Genomic DNA, 18,578 nt, shown 5'->3' on the forward strand with positions numbered 1-18,578 from the left:
TGCAGCTCTCTGTTTATTGCCAAGACGAGGCTAGCAAACGAGGATGTGCACCGCTTCTGAAATGTCACCGTGCCCGGCAAACCTCGGCCTCCCTCTCCTTGTTTCGCCCTTGGCAGCGTGCGGAGGATGCACTGCTGCCGGCCAACAAATGGTGGAGCTCTTGCTTTGGGAAATGGGGATGATAATTTCACTGCTCCCAGTCCGTATCTGTGTTAAGCTGCAGGACTGCTGAAGGACCGGTTTTGTCTGTTAGACGGATGCCAGCGGAGAATAGAAATGCATTATGGCTAAAAAGACTATTTTTTTTTCTTTTTTTTAAAAGAGCAGCTACCTTAGAGGTGGTGGCTAAAGGATGCTCCTGATTCAACAATCTTCATTTTCTGAAAGAGGCATAAACAGAGTTAAACGTAGCTCATTTGACTTTTCTAATTTAAGAATTCTGTTTATGTACAGCAATTAAAGTTTTAATTTTTTAAAGACAAAAAAGTCCATTTTATATTTTAGTATTGATTCCTAGAAGGTAAAGAAAAAATTGGCTGTAGATTTTCTAATGCACTTTTTGTAATATTTTCAACACAACAATTCAGATGACTCACTAGAACTTTACAAAACTATGTCAGAAATTGTACAAATAATAAGTTTAATAGAAATCTTCCATCCTTCAAACCAGACTTTTTAGGTTTCGTAGAATTACTTTTGGCACAAATCTTTATTTGGATACTTTTCATAGATATGTTTCTAAGAAATATAATGTTTTTTTTTTTTTTTTCATTTCAAATGACACACAATCACTGGACTAAAAGAGTTAAAAAATAATTTCTCCTACACAGGCAAGTGTTTCAGAACATAGGCAATAAAGTTTTATGTGACTGCTAGAGATATATTTTTATCTTTACACATAATATTGCTAATACATATATTTGTGGGAAATACATGTGTGTGCTCAGCTTTACATATATACCAGTTACATCTTCCTGGTGTAGAAAATATCCCAGATAAGCCTTTTCCCCTGTCATTGCAATACATACATTACACTGTCAGTGTCACAGCCCAAGTTCTGGCTGTTCCACCCCAGCTACTGACAGTCTTAGAGATTTGGGACCAAAATATCTTTCATATGCCTGTAAATGATGCTTGGGATAGAAAACCACCATGTGATAGTTAGTAAGACACTAATTACATGGCAGATTAACTAGAATATCCCAGCCTTTGTGTTGCATAATATGCTTGATAAATTGACTGCAAGTTGTTCAGCAGAGCAGAACCCCAAAACAAAATAGAAGCTGCACAGACCCTCAAATCCAGCCATCCAACTTGCAAGAAACTCCAAACAACATTAAGTATTTCAGCACAATTTGGTTTGGAGCAGCTATATGGAAGTAGCTGGACAGCCAGGAAAGATTTCCTCCTCCATTTCTTCCTCTGCCATTCTGTTTTTCTCCAGGAGAGAGTGACTGCTTGTTGTCAAATAATGCCTTCCTCCATTATTTCTCATCAAGAGCAATGGAAGGGCTGTTAGCATTGTGTCTTCCCAGACCCTAAAGGATCCACCAATACAGCTTGCTGAAAAGCCATTCTATTTGAAGGAGCATTTAATTTGTGCTTTAGTCTTACTGCAGGCTATGAACACAGGTGTGGGGATTTTTTAAGGGCTCATTTTTAAGGGGCTTCAGGGTTCACAGCACAGCAGCCTTTGCCAGTCAGATAACAGTTTGCACACAGTGTATACGCCTGGAAGTGACTGCCTGGGTGATTTAGCCTGAGTGCTGCTCTGAAGGTGACTGGAATGGATATACTTGTTTGGGCCTGTAATTGACTTGCCACAAACCAGTTTTTATCAATCAATGCACTTTAATTGTTACTTCTGTGACTGTTTCCTGAAGCAAAGGGGGAAAAAATGTTCTATAAATGTCGTGACAGGATTAAAAATAAATAATCTGATGTTGCCAGCAAGCTGGGTGGGCAAATGTAGAACTTGAAAATTTCTGCTGCATCCTTTCTAAAAAACCTGGGTAGAATGATGCTGCCATTCTTAAACTGAACTTGTGACAAGAGATTTTAAATCATATCTCATACACAAAAGCAGCTTGGAAAGCATTTAAACTTCCCTTTTGCTAACCCTCCTTATATTTGCAAACCTAATGCTACAATTCCCAAGCAGCAATCCCAGGCTGGTCTTAGGAGCAGCAGATTTTGTGCTGGAGGAGGACTTGCTCTCAAGGGCTCTCCAGATTTCAGATGCTCCAAAATTTCTAATTTTTCAAAATCTTCTACTGGAGCAGACTGCACTATGGTTTTAATAACTTCTTTTGATAAGATAGTGTACTGCAGTGATAAAATGCCTCAATTAAATTTCTCATCTTTTATAAAAAATGACTGAAATGTAATTCAATATTATAACAGGAAGGTGCTTAGTTGGAAGTGGATTTGGGATGTTCATTAGAGTCAGTGGCTTGGAAGGAGGCATTTAGATCCATTCCATCAGTTTCCATCTCTGCTAATGTCAGAGAAAACCAGTCTAAATAGCTGTCTAGAAAGATTTTCCCCCTGTGTTGCTGTGCTTTAAATTAGGTGATTATGAAGTTTTCAATGCAGCTAAGTGCAATTTATATTAAACTGAAGTATATCTTATTATTTCTGAGACTGTGTTGAGCTTTTGATTTCAGGTTGATGAATTATTTTAACAGTATTCTGCATATTAACTCACTTCCTACAATGGATGCAAATGATTGAGAGATGGGACACAGATGGTTAACTTGCCTACTGCAAGTTAACTGATACTGCAGTGTTACAAAGCAGAACAAGTAGATGTGAAAGCTGTCCAACTTTTGCCTGCCCAGTATCTCTGCAAATATCTTCATGTATTTCTCACTTAGGAGCTCTCAGCCAGATCCATCTGCTGACAGCTGGTGGCCAGCACCAAAACATTTCCAGGCTATTAGGGTCCACAGAATCTTGAGACCGACAGCTACCTTGAATTGTTCAGTTCTCCTTAACAGCAGGCACAATTTCCATTTAAATTTCTATTAAGCTTTAATTTCTATGGTTATTTTAGATTTCAGGGTAATTTTCCCTTCTTGCAGTGTTGGTTTTGCAGACTCTATCCATGACTGTTCTGTCACAATAGATGCCTGCTGCTACTGAGCTAACTAGTTTGCAGCTGGCTTAGGTTTCTTTCCACCACAGGGCACTCCCTGGCTGTCACATCCATACTGACTGCAATATATATGTACTGATAGCTATAGACAAGCTGGCACCATGCTATTCTTATGAGTACCAGCTATACCCACTGCTAGTTAAACCAGACAAAATTTCTCTTCCATTTGCCTACAGAAAGATTCATTTGTGCTCTCCTTTCACATCTCCCCTGGGATCGTGCTGTTGGATCTCTTTATCTTCCCTTAAAATTTCTCTTTATTTGCTTTTACAGACACTTAACTTTTTTCCCCCTGTAACACTTAGGAGGAGAAAGGTAAAGCTCATGCAAAAGCTCATTCAAGGATGTTGATTTTGAAATCATCTACTTCTTGAGGGGATACCCTAGGCAAATTCCAGGAAAGTTAACCTGTCAAACCTCATTAGCTCTGCTTTTTCAACCCCTGATACATCTTCCTCCAGTCTCTTCAACATTTATTAACATAATTCTCTTCATAATTTTTTTTCCTAAATAAAATATGCAGGGCTTGATCTTACACTGAGGCAAAGTGGGTAGCATGCTCCAGCTGAAAATGCAGCCCCATAGACTGCCAAAGAAGAGATTAATTGGCAAAGATTTCTACATGCAATATCAACACTGCAAAAATTTCTACATGCAATACCAACACTGAGGAGACATAAGCTAGGTTTATACATGTATCTAGTCTGTTTGCTCTTTATGCTGGGAAAAATGTTACTGTAAATTAAGACCCTCAAAACTAGAGAATATCAAAATGTTCATCATGGGCTGTATAAACTTTGACACTGCATTGCTGAAGATATTGTTATTGTACAGAATATTTTTCAGAAACAGAACTATGTAAATAGTATTTCCTATTTTCACACCGTCAGCTACTCTGCATCTTTGTAACCAACATCCCCAAGCACTACTTTTTAATTGTTTCTCATAAAGTGTCTCGCAAATACATATTCACTAATAGTGAAAATAAAAGACAAGGAATTTTTCTACGCAGGTAAAGATTGTTACAAAACCTCATGAATGTTTTCATACCCAAGATGAACAAAAATCTCAGACCGATGCTCATGGGCTCTCCTTGTAAAGTGAACCTCAGAAATCCTTTACTCTTCTCTGAGGTCTATTGAAAAATGAGTGAATTTTACAGAATTTATCTTTATTTAACTGATCTGTTGTAAAGGCTAAAACATAAGTTTTCTACATATTGAACTTCTGGTTAATTATTTTGTACATGCATTAGCACAGTTAAATTAATCCACATTAAGTGACAGTGATGTTAACTCTGTCCTGATTTAGTGGCAGTTATTATCATTCAGTATGTTTGGGTAGTGTTCCTGGGAGAAATCCTAGGACAACATATGCTTGCAACAGCAATGGGCAGTTAAATACATTGTACTACAATTATATTTTATATATGTGTGGAGAACTTTTCATCAAAACACTGCATTATGATTGAATACTGAATCATGTTCCTGCCAACAAGTGATGCATCAAATCACTATGATTACAGTCAGGATTGAATCAGGAAATGAACTGTCAGAATCAATTGATGGTTATCCTGCTTTCGGAAATTTGTAGTTGCATCAGTCAGAAATGGACTTGAAAGTGTGGGCCAATAAATGTGAATGAGTTTCAAAAGATAAAAAAAATCATAGATCTGAAACTAAACACACTCGGAGAAATGTTGTATGATTTACTTTAATATAAGCTGGTTTTAAATGCATTTTTAGATTAATAAATCCATCATGTAAATCACCAGCATAGAAATGGGAAAAGAAACACAGCGGAAAATTAATATATCTTGCTTCTCAAATCATCACAAATGAAGATGAGTTCCATGCTTCTTCCCAATGCAAAGTCTAATGATCCCAAATCCTGTTAAGGTCTAAATACTCAGGTACTTGCCAGAACTTTATGTAATAGATAATTCTAATTCTAATAAGTATTAGAATATTGCCAGGAAATGTTAGAAAGCTTCAATGGTTCAAGGCATTATAGATTTTTTACACAAGGAGGGAAATGAAATTCAAACACCAACCATAGGGGGACCTTCTCTCTACTCCTTTGTTACAGCTGAACAGAAATACAAGGATGAGGAAGGATTTCCAGTGTGTCTTTGCAGCAGCAATCTCTGTCTCCAGTCCTTGTTTCAGTCAATGTGGTGGCTTTCTGAAGGGCAGAACATTTCAATCAGGCCCTTTCAGACCCTGGAAAGGGCTGTCTCTGGGATATGCCCAGCTGGCATCCTGCTTCCTTCACCAGCCCCTGCTGTGCTGGCTCCTGTGTCAGTCCTACCCCTCTTCTCCCTGCCACACCCCACTGCATGAGAGCTGCTCCCCCTGAAAAATGCTCCAGTGCGAGGCCAAGTGGGACTCTGCTCTTATAAATAAACAAAATTTAAAAACTGAGAGCAAGAAAATAAAACAGATACTGTCCTTCAAGCTGGGTAACTCCTTTTTTTGGTAGGGGAGACACGGCTTGCATCCAGAAGCTCAGGGGAGCCCTCGCTTGCCCTTCTCCCTCTTCCATGAATGTAGTTCTCCCACTCATCCTATCAACTCTGTCTTGTTAGCTGGTTCCTGTTAAAGTGACTTGCCTTCAGCAGAAGGGTTTGGTTGAGTCCCCATGGTTGGAGGTTTTCAAGATGAAGTTGGTCAGGGTGCTAGATAAACCTTCTCTATGCTCCCTTTCCTCTGAAAGTTTGGACTAGATGAGCTGTGAAAGTCCCTTCCAACCAGGGCTGCTCCATAATTCTTTGACTTTTTCAGGACTTAAGTGAGCCAGGACACATATAACTCTGAAAAGGAATGATGTGGCATTCATAAAAGTGAGTACTGGGTATTAATTTGGGCCACAATAACTGAATCAGCTTTCTAATCTACATCTATCTTGCATAAATGGCATGTGTAAACTCTGGAGCAAAGAATGGAAACTCTCTCCTCTTTCCCAGATGTGACCCTACAACTGATGGGCTGCATCACTGACTCCGTCTGTCCATTTTTCCTTCCCTCTATTTTGTCTCAAGCCGGTGTGCTCCCCATGTCACACAGCACAGAGACCTGTGGGGGCAGCGCTCATCTCAGAGTCATGAGATGTGGAGCTGAAAGGTTTTAGGGAGCAGAAGGAGGTTATTTCATCACCAATCATTGAGCTGTCCTGCAAGAAAGAGGCAGAAACCCTTATGGCTTCTTCACCTTGGCTGCTGAAAGTTGTTCAAGGGAAAGCCAGAGGAGAGGGAGCCTCAAGCAAAGACCTTGATGAGCCAGCTGAATGCCTTTAGTAGGGAAGCCACATGGTGAAGGAAGGGCACAATTCTGGGAATCCAAAGTCTGCTGGATCAATCACAAGCTTGATGAGGAGACAGCTCCAGGGACTAGGAGAGTGATGGAGCCTGCAAACGTGGAAGCTGTCTTGTATCACTGACCACCTGGATGGTATTTGGATTTAATGGTCCTGTGTTGATCTGAGTACATTCAAAAAACAGTGAATCACCAAAGCACCAAAGTGCAAGCATGGTCCCAGGGGGAAAAAGAATCACTACTTTATTCTTTAGACTAGGATTGAAATGATCTCCTGGTCTAACTATAATTCCTCTGCATGCCAGTAGTGTGCCCAGACCTTCATCCCATATGTCTGTAGAGCACAGTCATCCACTCCCATTAGTGCTGGGACATTGTCTTCCAGAAAGTTAAGTTGAATGGCAGGAAGAGATTTCATATCCTGGAAGTTAGGGCATCTGGCTGGAAGCAGGAAGTCCTGGAATTTGTTAGCTTTTCCTTTGACAGTGTACATATATTATGTTAGACACCTGTCGGATAAAAAAGAAATTACTGTAGAGTGTGTTAGAAGAGAGAGATCTGTACCAAGCAGCATGACATTGCTGAAAATATAGGAGTGAAAGAGGAAGGCAGTAGAGGTAGGAAGGGTTTAACACCTAACTTGAACTTTTCAGTACTAGCATCATGAAGTTTGTTTTGAATGCTTTTGTTAAGCAATGTTACACTGTTTACCTCCCACAGACCTTAGAATATCAGAAAAAAATCAGCAAAACTAATGTGTGGATCTCAAAGACTGTCTATTGAGATCAATATAAAAGCTGTCAAGAAAGGGATTGAGGCCTAATGTGCTTGAAGAGTATTGCCTCTCCCACTGCATATAGAATCATGTTACTTATAAAACATGGAAAAATCCAATGCAAAAATTAAATATTGGTGGAAATATTTAGAGTTTCCCAGATTTGAGTCACGACTGAGATGTTTGTGTAGGGGGAAATGTCTGTAAATAGACATTTCAAATAATGTAAAGGAACACTGCAATAGGATTCACTGATCATCACAGGAGATGGTCTCAAGATAATCTCCTCTATGCTCCCTTTTCTGTGAGAGGTTGGACTAGATTTAAGTCTATTAAGTGTAAGGTCTTAAGTGCATTAGGAGTGTAGGGCCTTTTTGCACGTTTTCCTGTATCCTCATAGTAAAAAATGTTTACACAACCCAAACTAGTTAGACTAATCTATTTTTTTTAATCAAAAGCAGCGTCTTAATATTTTGTTCCCAAATCTTGATTTAGATGACCTGCCAAATAATCTTATACTCAAACTAACTTTTTTAGAAGCTCACTTGCTTGATGAAAGATCATGTGTTGGGCTAAGTTCTTCAGTTCTCCAGTTCTATGACTGCTTTACATAAAACTGGAGAAATGGGACCAGTTTCTCATGAAGATTATTGGTGAAGTTATAGGAGGAAAAATTAGGACCAAAGCTGAAAGAAGATAAGCATTTGCAACTCACACCAAGGACACCAATTTTGCAGTCACTCTACTGACTGCAAGCAGTCTTGCAGACTCCAGCTGAACTCCTAAGAATGTTCCAAGGTAACCATGCACCCAAGGCATCACTGGACCTAAGCGTTGATCAGTCAATCATCATTCAACACAACTACCATAACATGACAAGCCTGAAGGAAAAAGAAGAAACTTTAGAAGAGAAATATTTATTTATTTCAGTGTTAAATTGTTCAGAAGTGATTGAAAGGTGCAGGTGTCCTATTTACACTAAGAAGTAGAAGCTTCCACCTCAACAGAGGATGCAAGTACAGTTGTCTCAGTTATTGAAAATTAAAAATGTTGAATTCTCAACCAAAACCTCTCAAATACATGATTGCTTGGTATTATCAAAGGTGTAAATATATGAAAGAGCTGGGATTTTATTGATATGGTGTTGAACCACTGAGTGTGGCAAGAGCCAGCCATCCTCCTCTAGTCCACAACATGAAGACAAGAACACTGTTTTCATTAATGAGTGACTGGGTACTTTTTGCATTAAAGCATGACCAAATTACCACATAAGCCAAATATCCATAAATATATCCATAAATATTCATGTCTGCATTTAGCTTTAGGTAGATGAAAGAAAACTGGAATTAACTGAACTCAGAGTGAAAAACAGGTAGGGGATTAAAATCATGTTACCTGCTTGGGCTGAATAGCAGACTCTGTATCACCAGAAAGGTGAGTGATGTGCACAGGTAAGCAAGCCACCCCAAACTGCTTGGTGGTGCTTGGGATGCCACCAGGATTTATAAGTGAGACATGCTCTGCTCATTTCATGTGCTAGCCAGGCTCACATAAACTAACTTGGACTTGGACATATCCCTGTGAAGAGAGGCTTGAACCTGGCTTACACTGATCATGGAAGATAATTTAACCATAAGTATTCTGGAATAGACAGAGACAGGGAAGGGAAATGGAGTAGTGAAGAAAGGGATATTGCAATATTAGCTCTGCCACTTCTTTGTTGGGAAAGAAAGGACTACACCACCTCCAATGCTTGGAAGAAAGTCTCAGTGCCTAATTCCAGGAGAAAGGTCTTGGTTATGAACACCAACTGGAGACAAACATCAAGAATCCTGTGAGGAATAGGACTTATAGTCTTCCTACCAGCATTGCCTCCCTCAGCAGCTGTAGCTTCTTGTGTGGTGTGCTGGTTTCTGCAACTCACATTCCCAGACTCTTTAGCTTGTCTGTGTTTTCTGCAAAGAACCTGGTCCTGCCTAGTTCACAGCTGAGAGCTTCACTAGGCAAAACTGCCTGGAAGCTAAATGCTGCAGCACTCAGCATCCCAGGGCCTTTGTGAATCAACCCACAATGTTTTTGAATAGAAAATCTGAAGATACACTCCGTTGTACACATTGAATATTGATCTGATTTCTGGAATTGAAAATGCACAACCTGTTCCTTTCAGATGAAATATCTGCTCATGAAATACTACTGTTTCTGAATAACCAAACTGACACCTTCTCTTCAGCACCAAGTTTGTGGGAGGAAGGGGGTTGCTTTTTTAATTTCTGTGACTCATTGATCTCCTTGTTTACAAAGTAGATACTAAATTTAAAATGAAAATATCTAGTAAAAAAATGAACCAGGTACTTACTAATAATCCTAACAATAAAAAACCTCTCCTCTCCTCTCCTCCACCATTTAAGATTTGATGTGTCTGCTTCCAGTTGGTTTCTGGAAAGAAAATTTTTCTACTCAAACTTTTTTAACAGCAATTGTTTAACCAAGCCTGGTTCCAAGTGTTTAACAGCCCTTATAACATAGCCACAAGCCTGTATGTTTAGAAAAAGATTATATATTTACCCATTGAGAATAAACACTAAAATATTTATGGCAAGACATAAAATCAGAAGTAGCTATTGCTTATAAATCAAAATTTAACCCTCTAGCAAAAGTAATTGCTTTCCCACTATACTTCAATTGATAAAAATAATTAATAGAAGTATTAAATATTATGGCAACACAGTATGAACTATGTGTGAATTAGCTTTTAGCCAATTCTCAAAATAAAAAATTGGAAATTTCTAAATGTGCTTTACATATTATAAAATATGTTTTTTCTCAATATAAAAAGAAACAGAATTTTTTTCTTCATTAACATTTCAATTCAATAAGGCCCAACATGCCATGAAACCCTCTGATCTACTGGATTTTTTATGGAAATAAGTTTATTCTTCCTGTCTTTGTCACAAATAGTACTTTTCAATGAGAATTTCCCAGCCTATAAAAAATTATGCTAAATTTCCCTAGCTATAAGAATTTATAGATAAATTTTCAGCTATAAGACAGAAGTTCACTTTTTTCTTTCACTGAGGTCAAATTTAGAAACTTACATCTTATTTCATAACAAATTAACATTAGACCCAGGCCTAGAAGAGAGATCTTCATTGCCTAACACCAAATTTAATATGTCCTATAATATGTTTCTATAAAAAAGACAGGCAATTATGTTTACCACAGGAAAAAATGTTTTGTATTCAAGTTGTCTCCAGCCTTGGGTGCAAAGGTAAATGAGCACTATTAGCTCAACTTTATGGATTTGAAATGTAAAGCTCTTGACAAAATAAAGACCAGATTCTTTGGTTACACTGAATAAACCTTGTTACAAGAATAGATACATTCTTTTTAGTGGGATTTAATGGTGAATCATTACTCATTTTGAATAAAGGGGTAATGAGTACAGCAACCATCTGTCACAATTTCACTTCCCACAGCAGGGATTAGGCATAAAATTGTGTTGGCAATTTTGATATTTCACCTAATGTAATGGTCAGCTCTGGGCATACCACACAATTTTCCAGAAAGTGGCCTAATAGTCAAAAAGTTGTTCTGTCTTTTCTAGCAGAAATGTAAAATATCACGCGTAAAATGAGAAGGTATCTGTAACTACTTTGTTACTTGATATAAGGCACACAATACTCTGTGCCTTTTCCTATCAAATCTGTTTTCATGAAGAATGAGCTGGAAGGCTGATCACTATGACCTTCAGTATCTGTGAAATTGGATCAAATCCATTGAATTTACCGACATTCTGAAAACATACAGGATTTTAGGAATGTTGCCATACTTTGACTATAATTCTTTTTCATTTGGACATAGTAACAGTATAGTTTCTTCACTTTTGAGTTAGAAATCATTGCAGACTAAACTAAAAAATATTAAGAGAGAGCAGATATACCTCTGGTAATGATCCTCAGCTTCCTATTGTGGAGAAGCTGCAGGGACTAGAATAATGAGCTGGACTATAGGTAAAGTTATGCCAATTTCATGATATCAAATGTTGTGAATCTGAGCTTGAAATTGAAAAAAAAAAAGAAGTGAAAAATTAATATAATTGTTTCCAAACCTATTACTTTATCTTCTTTCCCTTTCCCTCGTCTCTTCATGAGATAGTCCTGCCTGCTTTTGAGATTTGCTTGTGCCTAACAGATCTGTTCTAACAGGCTCTGTTCTCCACCTCCATAGCTCATCCCAAGGCAGAGTAGTCCACAGGGAATGTATCTGGAAAATGCCCAGCTCAGGACTCCAAGGAACCTTGGGGTGCTGCTCCTCCCCCTCCATTCATTGAGTGAGAGCACTTCTAGGTGCCAAACAGAAGAAAGACAGAACTGCCCTTCCTAAGCAGTCTAGATAGTTGCTTCTACCCAGAAAACAGGCATCTGGAAAATGAAGGTTTTTCCCTCAAACAAGCCTAGTACTCATTAAAAGACCAGCATCTCTTCTGTGGTAGATGCTGTCTTCAGAAAGAGGCAAAGTGTCAAGAAAAATCCCAAGCTTGTTAAAGCAGAAATTGATGACATATCTTAGGTGCAGATGTAGGTGAGCACAAGTTTCTGAAATTCTCAGTTTTAGAGAATTTGAATTTAGATTATTCCTTTTTAGAAACAAGACATCTATGAGATCTGGATTCAGGTTCAAAGCTGAGTGTTGGAATGCCAAAAATAACCTAAAGAGAGTCTAGAGCTTGGGCTTTGATATTGTAGACCAGAAGGGTTCTCCTGGACAGCAGCCATGTGAAAGATGGTCTGTCCCGTGTCATCAAATGAGAAACCTCCCCTGCTAGTGAGTGGTGTAATGAACTTACACTCAGAGGGGCTTTTGCAAAAGCAAAGGCCAGTATGAGAAAGAAAAAGGAAAATATGTAAAATTGCCACCTGATCCTACCAGAGATCAAAGAATTCCAGCAAACAGCAGATACTGTTGTGCTTTTGCACTTGTTAACTGATTGCACAAGAGGAAAGACAAAGGAGAAAAGCTTAGTCTGGGCATCTGCTTCTCTGTGAACTGTGACAAAGACATGAAGAGGCATTTACTTGTTATCATCAGCCCAGGGAGAGCCGTTCTGAGAATGGAAATGCTAATCATCAATCTCCCTGTGCATGCAATGTCTCTGTTTAATAGCTGATAGAGCGTCTCCAAAGGGCCTTTTTTTTGCTCTTTGTTTAAAATGACATATAATGGACCTGGACTTATCAGTGTCTCTAAATGCATTTTCTGTGCTTTATCCTTACTAAGGGATTTAGTCCGTTCTAATGAATATGTGCAGAATTGATTTTGAGCTTGGTATAATTTAATCCATCAATTTAACATTAAATTAATATGCGAAGGGGGTCTCTTTGTGGATGAAAAACAGAAGGGGAACATTCTTATTAATTTAAAATGGACTTGAGAAATGGAAAGAGGCTGCTGCTATTAGTATCTGCCACTGGGTTTAACCACTGGTTGGTGAGTTACCTTATGTGAATTCTGCTAAAGCCACAGCAGCCAAGAAATCCCTGGCACACACCGAGCCTGGAGCTTGGGAGGCTGTTGCCATCTCTCTGGGAATCAAACTGCTGAGAGATGTCTTGCCAGGAACTCTGGTGGTTGAAGGCTCCTCACCATCCTCCCACCCAAAATGGTTTACTGCAGACCATGGCTCCCCAGACAGTTTTTCACATGGAAGAGGCGTCCAAACCAAAGCCATGTCCCAAGTGTTGTTAAGTGTTTGTGTCTGTGATCAGATTTCACAGCTGACTCCTAGTTCTTGAATTTGACAAATTCTGAATAGGAAAAGATATCTGGAATGGGACGTTGTGAAGCATCATCAACCAGCACAGTTTTAAATCACGCTTTTTATTCACCTATGGTGATTTAACAGAACTCACAAAGATGGCACATAGAAACAATTAAAACATAAAAATTAATGATATAATTTTTAACAAAGAGGTGCAAGAAGGGTGCTGGGAGCTGGAGCAAATTTGTTTGGAGCAGCATACTTTTAAAATATCTTTATCAAAGGAATATTTCAATCAGTCCTTTATTTTCCTTTGGATAAGGTCAGACTTTCAGACCTGTTAACTGATCTGTCAGAATTCTCATTTTTAAGCAGCAGTAAAATACTAGAAATGCTGGAGGACTGTTAGGAAGCTGCCTTTCAGCTACAGCGGAGAATACCCAGGAGATTTCTTAGTTGTGCCTTCAGCAACACTTGGGAGCCATGTGGTCAAGACTTGCTGAGCCTGTGGGTATTTTTCAAAGTTGCTGTTAGAATCCTTTGGGATTGTGGTTAGAGAATAAAATTATATGAGATGACTGTATCATCTTCCTTTTGCTTTTAAGAGCACGGGCTCCCAAGAGCAGGAAGGTGGCAACAAAAGCATGCTGGAGCTGATCCAGGAGACCCAGAAATACTCCAGAGAAATGTAACAAGCCAAATCAGTGGTTTAGAACAGCCTTCACGTGAAGGGAGACAAAAATAAACTAGGCTTCCTAGGCTTAGACAACAGAAGATATAACAAAAATAGCAGGGAAAAGCTATTGATTTATCACATCCAAGTAACTCATTGACAACCAAACTAAGTTATCGATAAGAATTTAAAATAAATGAAAGGTTTTTTATAACATATAATTACATTTTAGAATGCATTTCTGTAGGGGATTGTGGAGATAAAACTCAAATTCAGAAACACACTAGAAAGAGTAGTGAGTTGATTTGTGAATATGAATATTTTAACCAGAGGTTTGGCTGCTGGGTACAAATGATACTCTAGAAAAATTTAGGTTACTGTTACACTTTGTGCAAGGCATCTTTTCTTTTATCAAATCATCAGGGCTTTTTTCCTTATGTGGCATTTGCTGATTTGCAACAGAAGAATGAAAAGCTGATAAGGAAGGAATGCAGATTCCAGAGTGGAAATGCACTGATAAGTAACATGAATCCTGGATAGAAAGACTGGATGGTCTTTACGCCTCTCCTAATAATATATGGATGATTTATCTTGCAGTATTATCATTTTAACACATTAAACTGTAGAAAGACTGATTTGTATCACATGCAGATCAGGAAGATGCTTTCTCTTGAAATGATTTGGCCACATTTTATCTGTTTGATGATTTAACCATTTTATCTGTTCAGGTACACATCAGAGAACTGTCTATGAGAGAGCACCAATGAAAGCAAAATTTGGAAAACCAACTACAGTGGAACAGATATTGCCTCACCAAATAGAAAGTACACATAGAAAAAATGTGAACAGCAGAACAAAGTGGTGGGCCTTTGTCAGATGAAGCACCTGCTGCTCACAGAGTACTGCAATTCACATAGGAGAAGGAGAAGAAGGAGAAGGAGAAAGAAGGAGAAGGAGAAGGAGAGGGAGAAGGAGAAGGAGAAGGAGAAGGAGAAGGAGAAGGAGAAGGAGAAAAGGAATCATAAAGTAAGACTTTTCCCTGCTTACAGCTCCTGTATACAGCCCTTAACACTCTGGTAAGGCGCTTGTCATCAGGACTAGTGCTCCTTGGAAAAGGCAGATCCTTCATCAGGGTTTCTCATAGCCCTGTAGAAGGAGCCTTGTTCTAGCAGCTTTCAGTGGAGGGATGTAAACCACTCTCTCTTCACTCCTTTCCCATCACAGCTGGTACATTCTCAACCCTGCAACTCCAGTACTTCTGGAGGTGAAGCAAATGTGGAATGGTGGCAGGCCTTCATTTTTTGGTGTTTTTTCTGAAATTCCTCTCCACCACCATTCAACCATTCATGTATGTTTAAATGTGGCAATAAGGGAATGATTCATCTTCCTTGCAGAAATGGCTACAATAAATGTTTCTGGAAGACAATTTTTAGCAGACCCTTTACAATTCTAAATATATTCACTAGCTCCTTGCAAAAACCAGCTCATTACCTCATCACCTAGAGTGAACTTTTGTCATTGCAAAATTGCTCTCCTGTTGCAATTTTCGAGAGCTGCAAGTACCAGCACATTACCTGCACTCAGTTTGTCCTATGATTAGCCATCATCGCAGCTGCTCTGGTGGGTTTAGGTTTTGGATTTAATCCTCACAGAGGTGGTAGTGGCAGTGTCTTGCCGGCAGAATTGCTAGGGCAGTAAAAAATCCCAATGTGTACACCCTGCTCTTGTGCCTGCCCATTTGGGAACAAATCCAACATCACTCCAGCAACAGAGACCTGCTACAGCTGGGGCACTGGAGAAAGAAACTGCCAAATTTCTTCTGCCAGTGCCAGAGATGGAAGGAAATAACGAGAGAATTTTTTAAAATCTTTGTGACACCCATGTCTTCTGTTTTCCAAAGGTCTATTGAGCCCACCTTTCAGAGGAAGAGGAAGATCTGGAGAAGGGAAGGTGAAGGGTTTGGGTTTGGGTTCAGTTACAGGGAACATCTGAGGCCTCAGTGCCTGGGGAAAAATGTCATCCAAAGCTGACCAGACAGCTGTGGTTGCTTGCAACATTCAAAGCTCTTTGTGCTGCTGAGGACTTTGAGCTACCTCTCATAATGGTCCGGTCCATTAAATCTGACCATGTAGATTCTCTGACAACCTTTGGTGTAGGACTTTGACAACAATACTTTGGAAATCTCAATCCCTGTGTCCTCAAGATAGCCCTAATCTCAGGAGTTTTGCTCCTTCAAGGAACTCCACCAAATGCAGATTCCATGGCTTGTCTTTGCAAGGGTGGAGCCTTTCACTTTGCAGTGCTTTTATCAATGTATTTGCCAATTCTAGTCTTATGTACAATACCTTGCAATTCTTCTTGTACAAGTGTTGGCTGTTGTTTCTTGGATCAACCTGGAATCCTTTCTAAAACCTGATGCCATGTTTGTCATCTTTCATTTCTCTGATACTGAGGTAAATTTAAGCATAGTTTATTGCATCATAGATAGGACAATATAATCATGTTTAAATTTTCTCCTCTGCAGTGAATACTTAAAAATTCACCTCTGCAGTGAATACTGTCTACCACTGACAACCTTTAATTAGTTATTTTATTGATTTACCAGAAATCTTTTCTAAGTTCCTTCAGAGTAAGGGTACTCCTCTTGCATGTTTCCTGAAAAGAAAGGTTGTCACGCTGTCACACCACTCTTTTTTTTGGCAATGAACACTGAAGCAAAGAATATATTTTCTTCTTGTTCCAACCTCATTTTCTGAGTGCTTTTATTGAAAGGTGATTCTCTGGTAAACTCCCTGCTGTAGATATTTGAAATTTTTTTGAAGTATTTTAATTTTTTATATATGTGCTATTATTTATTATTAATTAAATATAGTTTCTATTAATGTTATATTTCAATCTATTTTGTCCTTCATTTGTTGGTCACCAGAGTCAAAGCTCCATTTTAATTTAGTTGTTTGAATGTCAGTTCCAGTTATTGAAGGATTCCAGTTTAGTAGCAGTAGTCTTCTTACTCTACTGTTTTTCATTCTAATTAGGAGTGGGAGAATTTCCGTAATAGGTGGTATAACCATATGACAATTTTCTAATAGTAGTCTTTAAAAATACTTTATTATTTATCCTCATAATATAATATTAAAACCACTGTTATTTCTATTTTTACCTATTCTTTTTCTGTGCAAGTCTATTTTTCACCATCTTCTCCTCGAATAAATGCTGTTTTCACAGATAGAACTGTGCAGGTAAGTTTTATGTAAGTGTCTTTAAAAGGATGACAGCATGGCATGGGAATCACAGAGATGACAAAGCTTTGAAAACAACTGGGAAGAATCCCTTTTGAACTGCAAAGGTACACAGTTCAAAATGTTCAAAGAGTACTGATTTTCTTTCTTTCCAGACTTGCTGCCTGAGTTCACTGGGAGAGGAAAGCAGTGGCACTTCCCTGTTTTTCAGGGATGAGATTGTGCTTGAAACCAGGTGACTAGAGAGGCAAAGCTGTAGCATGGAATTGCTAACAATCTGTAAAATACTCGACCTCTGGAGACATTATTTATGGAAAACTGGTTGGTTTTTTTTTTCTTCCCAGAATGCCAGGAGTGAATCTGCTGAAGGATTTACCCTGGAACTGTAAGGCATTCTGCATTTACTGAAAGTCATAGCACATCTCCATCTGTGGCTGGGGTGCTGGGACAATGGAGGCTCCATCCATGTGCTGGGACAACACTGAATTAAAAATATAGCTGAGAGCAGTCATGGTAACTAGGCAAGACACATGGTGGAGTTCTGCTGGGTAGACAACACCTCAGATATTACATCCCAGCACTGGCCATTATACCAAACTTATATGCAGTCTTTCCAACCAGCAAGACCAAGCAGCCGTGGAAGATTTGTTATAGTGCAAGTCACTGCATTTCTAACCTGCTGAGAATATGTTGTGGGTGCTAGGAAGAAAAACAGTTGACTAACATGGCTTATCTCAAATTCTGCCTCACTATTGACAGGAAAAATATGTAACCTGAGAGGATCCATATGGCTGAAGGACTTTGTACAAAACACATTATGCCAGATGCATTATCAGGAAGCGCCTTGTCTAAGGTGGAGGAACAAAGATGTCTGTGACTCCAGTGGATCTGACCTGAGAACAGCCAGAGCTCAGGAGAGTGGCTGGAAGCTGGCTGACCCAGCAACCCAATCAGAAACATCACTGGCTTGTTCAGTGCAGCCACGAGGCTTCCAGTGGCTTCCAGTGACACCGGACCCTTTGCAGTGTGGTGCCCTCAGACCAGAGACTGTGCCACCAGAGAGCCGCTGAGGAAGTGGTGTCTGTTCCCTCCCTGCCCAGTAACAAAATCAGAAGGAATAACTGAAATTTTTGCAGCCTGGATAGGTCTAGTGGAAAGTGTTCCTGCCCATGGTGTGGGGGGGTTGCAACTAGATGATCCTTAATGGATAAACCACTCTATGATTCTAAACTTACTCATAGACTGTCCCTAAAATTGTCTTTTCCTTTGGTTTAAACTGTCAATGAGCTATCTTAAAGGATGCACATGGTGACACAGGTGACACCTGTACCAGCAAAATAAATCTCAGAACCCATTCCTTTCTGTGGGAGGGGATGAGGGGCCATAGTTTGAGTGGTGCACAGAGGGTTTTCTGAGTTGGGGGGAAAATAAGTTCAGAGCATTCTATAAATTATTGAATAGTGTAATTGTTCAGGGAAGGAAGCTGGATTTGAATGTTGATGAGAAATTGTTTATAGCCCCAAACTGTAAGATTAGCTAAAAAATATTGGGTGTTTTGTAGTCCCATGCTTTAATAAGCTTTTAAAATACATGTAGGTTTTTAATTCTTTTCTGCATTCAGAAAGGCTAGAAACAATCATCTTCTTTTTCTTCTCTCCAGGA

This window comes from Zonotrichia leucophrys, chromosome 2, assembly GCF_028769735.1.
Source record: "Zonotrichia leucophrys gambelii isolate GWCS_2022_RI chromosome 2, RI_Zleu_2.0, whole genome shotgun sequence".
NCBI classification, from domain to species: Eukaryota; Metazoa; Chordata; class Aves; order Passeriformes; family Passerellidae; genus Zonotrichia; species Zonotrichia leucophrys.